This window comes from Micropterus salmoides, unplaced genomic scaffold, assembly GCF_014851395.1.
Source record: "Micropterus salmoides isolate LMB-PRFRI ecotype aquatic unplaced genomic scaffold, ASM1485139v1 Ms_hic_scaffold_17, whole genome shotgun sequence".
Classification (NCBI taxonomy): Eukaryota; Metazoa; Chordata; class Actinopteri; order Centrarchiformes; family Centrarchidae; genus Micropterus; species Micropterus salmoides.
The window spans coordinates 15,625,439-15,629,947 of record NW_024040817.1 but is presented as its reverse complement, the minus strand read 5'-3'; the positions used below and the strand labels follow the sequence as shown (position 1 = coordinate 15,629,947).

Sequence of the window (4,509 nt, the reverse complement as noted above, 5' to 3'; positions counted from 1 at the left end):
CTTTGCATGTGCTTGTGTTCGGGAGAATGTGTGAATTTGTGTGTGTGGATAATTGTTATTTAATTAAAACTAATGTATAAAGGCATTTTGATCTGTTTCTCTTTAGGAATGTCTAAACTTTTGATATGACCTGACACAACAGTGACAGTAAAATATCTGACCAGTTATGGCCTTCTGCTCCTTCTACTCACTTATCTGGAATATGAGTTGCCTGAAGCTCCTTCAAAAATGGTTCAGTGTGTTAAAGTGTTCTGCAAGTTTTTTTTTTCAATAATGAGCAAATAAAATTAAGGCTTTGTTGTTTTTGAAGTATGCTGTTTTGGACATATTATTTTATCTTCTTCAGTATTCTGACCTTTTCGTGTTTTTTGGGGGGGAGAAATTGTACCCAACAGTGATTTCTTTCAACACTTCAGGAAACCATATTTCCACCGCTATGACTGGTGCAGACCTGAGCTGTATGCAGTTTGTTGTTACATACTCAGTTGCCGCTTTCTTAGGTACACCTATAAAATCTAATGCAATCCTATACAGCCTACAGAGTTATTAATTAAACTATTTATTTTATTTTATTTTTTTACTATTAATAATGTTAATATATTTATTATTAATATTGATCTATTAATTGGACTAAACTGTCCAGTTTCCAAATTGAGAGGTGTTTCTAATGTTTTTTCATTTACAAGCATAAGAAGGGAAGAATATCAGAAACACATTTTTATACAATGAAATCCAGTTCAACACCACTACTAACTACATACTCATTAATAAACATATAGTTGAGCATCTGAACATCATCTTCATAAATGTAGAATTTGTGGCAGATCTCGGATTGCATTACATTGCAAAGGTGTACGTAATAAAGTGGCCAGGGAGTGACATTTAAGTTGAAAGTTACTGTTGCTTATTTCATTGGTGGACCTCTGTAAGAAAAACTGGGAGTGGATGCAAGAGTGAAGTGGAGAAAACCATGATGTGCATCATTCTATAAAATAGCTTCTGCCAAACGTATAATATTCATCACATACATTAGACTTGGGGTTCTTATACCTTTTTGTATGTGTTTATCTGCAAAGTTGTATAGCTGTTTACAGTGTTTTAGCATATGTACAAATCATAACCACATTTACATTTTTATTAAAACTTCTATCAGCCAGCTAATGAAGTCATCTACCTACTAGTGAACTGATGTACTGGAAATGACTGTAAATTAATATTCAATTTTAATAAAAAAATAATGTTTTTGTTAATACTTTCTCTCTTCACTGAACAAACCTCTTGAGACTTAAGAGAGACTGTAAAACTCATTTTGAGAAGAAATCGAGATGAGGGGCCAAGAGGAGTCAAGCTCTCTGTTTAATGATCTCTGGCTGGAGAGTTTTGAGAAGCAGTCATCAAAGTCAAGGATGTGGAATTTCAAATCCACAAGCTCATCATCTGTGAATTCAGCCTGTACTTCTGGTAAGCTGGTTATCTGATATAAGGAGGGAAGCTGATAAATTTGTCTAAATCTGTCAACTGAGCAGAAAAACAAAATAATAGAAAAGTAATGATGATCTTAGTCGGACAAACACACCAATCCCAATAAGTAATGCGTTACGTTTATTCATGGAGAATTAAGAGAGGTTATTTAGGACCAGATGAATTTACAAAAAAAGTTTAAAAACTTCAATTCAGAATTCAAAAAGAGTTAACCAACCAATGGTGTAGGTTCCCTCTCTGTCTGCACACAGTCAGTATCGTTTCAAATATCAGTTCAAATGAGGATTTTGCTGCCATTCAGTTGTGTACCACTAAAATTTGTACATGATGTAATATTAATTTTAGTTTATTGGGCAGTCATATTCTTACTGTAAATAACACTGAATGATGTCTGATGGCACATATTGTATCATTTTCCTTTAGTATACAGCATATATGAAATAGACAGACTACTCTGATGATCAACTTGGATTTTACAATAGTTAAGGTAATACATAGTCACTTCAAAACAATCAGTGCTACACTTCACTGAAATAACAAAACAAGTTTTCTTTTCATTCCAAAAGTCAGAGTTTTAAAACCTTAAATTTACCAGAGTATTATAATATTTGTTTAGCATATTTGGTTCATTAGCGCTGTGGTTTAAAGCTATGTGTAGACTGGGATAGACCTTATCTCAGTCATATACTAGACTGTTTTCTTCTCTCACATCTGTTTTGAAAAGTCTTTTTTCATTGTTATCAGTCTGACAAAAAATGTTGACCACTGTTTATTTTTAATCCTCTGTTGTATTTTCATTCTGTCCCACAGAGCTCTCTTCAGACGCTGGTAAAACCCAGACCAAAAGGTCTTTAACATTCCCGGCCTGTCTCCTGACATGATGCAGCTCATCACTGAGTTTGCATGCAACAGCTCTGTTTCTGTGACAGAGGACAATGCGCAGGAGCTGCTGCTGGCAGCCGATCAGCTCAACGTAATGGACCTTGTACAAACCTGCTGCAAATTCCTTGGGGAGCAGCTTTACCCAAAGAACTGCATCGGCATCTGGCAGTTCACCAACATCTGCTTCTCCTCTGAACCGCTGCACAAGGCCTACCGCTATATAATTGACCACTTTGAGCAGGTTGTGTCCTGTTAACAGTTACTGCAGCTCTCTGTGCACAAACTAAGTAAATGCTCCGTATATATATATATAATAATAATATATAGCACCTTTCTAGTCTTTTCAACCACTCAAAGCGCTTTTATGTCTGCATTCACACGCTGAGCCTAAGTGCTCAAACATTCATACACCGGCAGAACAGTGATACTTTGACATGCAGCCTGGAGGAGGATTGAACCGCCGACCTTCCAATTAACGGGCAACCCGCTCTATCTCCTGAGCCACAGCCGCCTCCAGAAAAATCAATGATGCCCTGCCTGAAGTGACATCATTGAAAGAGATGACCTCCATGTGAGAAAGGAGCAATCTGTGTATGAGGTCATCCTTCACCGGATAGACCACGAACCAGAAAAACGACAACGGCATATCACTGTACTCTTTCTGTCACTACATTTAGTCTGGATTTACATCTTCAGCATTTAGCTGATAATTTTATCCTGACTGCAACAATTTATGGCAGTTCTAAGACCAAGTCCTGCTGGCTGTAGGGTGCTTTCACACCTGTAGTTCTTTTAATTTGTTCCGTACCATGGAAAAAACAACTATACATTGATGCATTTCTGTTCTGTTCCGGTTCGTGTTAAGTGACTCATTAAAAATAAACTAAGAGTGGTAAGAAAACATAAATGCTCGCTAGTGGCTGAAATAGTCCCCAACAAATACACTATTTACTCCTCTTTTAGTGATGTTTGTTAAAAACTACAATGCCCTGCTGCTCACACACCTGAAATTTTCGCTAGTCTTATGTTAAAGAGTTTGGTAGGCAGGATAAACGAATGAAACCATATCAGTCTCAGTTAAAATAATTATAAAATGGCAACGGCAATGGTTTGAATTCAACTGTCAAATACTACAGGTTTAAGTTCAATTCAAAGTTGTTGTTTGTTTGTCTTTTTTCTCTGTGTAGGTTCAGCTGGCCTTGACAAGTGCAGAGCACATCAGGATTCATGCGGTGTCCAATGAGCTGGTGGAGAACCACACTGGGTGCCTGCCCATGTTCACGGATGCCTTGCAAACCATATGTGACATGATTACAAACAGACCCTCTGTGTCTGGCCTCTATAACCCTCAAGCCCGTCCCTCGCCTGCCTAAGGCCATTCTGTTGGCCATTGGAGGCTAGAGCGGTAGCGATCCAACTAATGGCGTTGAGGGGTATGGTGTCCGCGCTAACCGCTGGAGCAAGATGATAAATTATCTGGAGCGTCCTTGTGGCTATCATGGCACTGCTGTTCTCAATTGGCAAGTCTACTGTGGTGGTGGCTTTGACGGGATGGAGCTTTTAACAGCGTGTGCAGGCTTGACCTGAGCACACACACCTGGCACGAGGCGGTACCCACATACTGTCACCGCATCTATGCCATGGGTGGTTATGATGGGCACACATGACTCAACACTGCAGAGCGCTACAGGCACGAGACCAACCAGTGGATTCTTATTTCACTCATTCACGAGCAGAGGGGCGACGCCAGCAGCACATCACTCCACAACAAGGTGGGTGAAGTGAACAAGCAGCTGTGAATAATTTTGTGTAACAGAGAATAGTATAATGGTGACTGGAACATTGCTAATTTTCTAACTGTTTGAATCAGTTATTTAGGGCTCCAAACCAAACTATTAGAAAACGATTAGTGTTTGACCTTTTGCAGTTGTGTTGAAGTAAGTGGAATAATTGGCCACAGGGTAGTGTCAGACTGAAGGTCTTTAACAACCTATAGGCCTATCTGAAGAATGAATGATGTCCTGTGCGCAAAAGTGTTAAGAGATGTGTGTTGCTCTATTGTACTACTGTAGTATGTGTGAAGATGTAAGCAGAAAGGTCAACATTACAAATGAACTTTCTTTTATATATATGGCACTGGTTGCC

The 4,509-nt window shown here is 38.7% G+C and overlaps 1 pseudogene; it reads left to right on the top strand.

The window, feature by feature from the left end:
* Positions 1 to 1,325: 1,325 nt before the first annotated feature.
* LOC119907767 lies at positions 1,326 to 4,163 on the top strand (annotated as a pseudogene).
* The last annotated feature ends 346 nt before the right edge of the window (positions 4,164 to 4,509 follow it).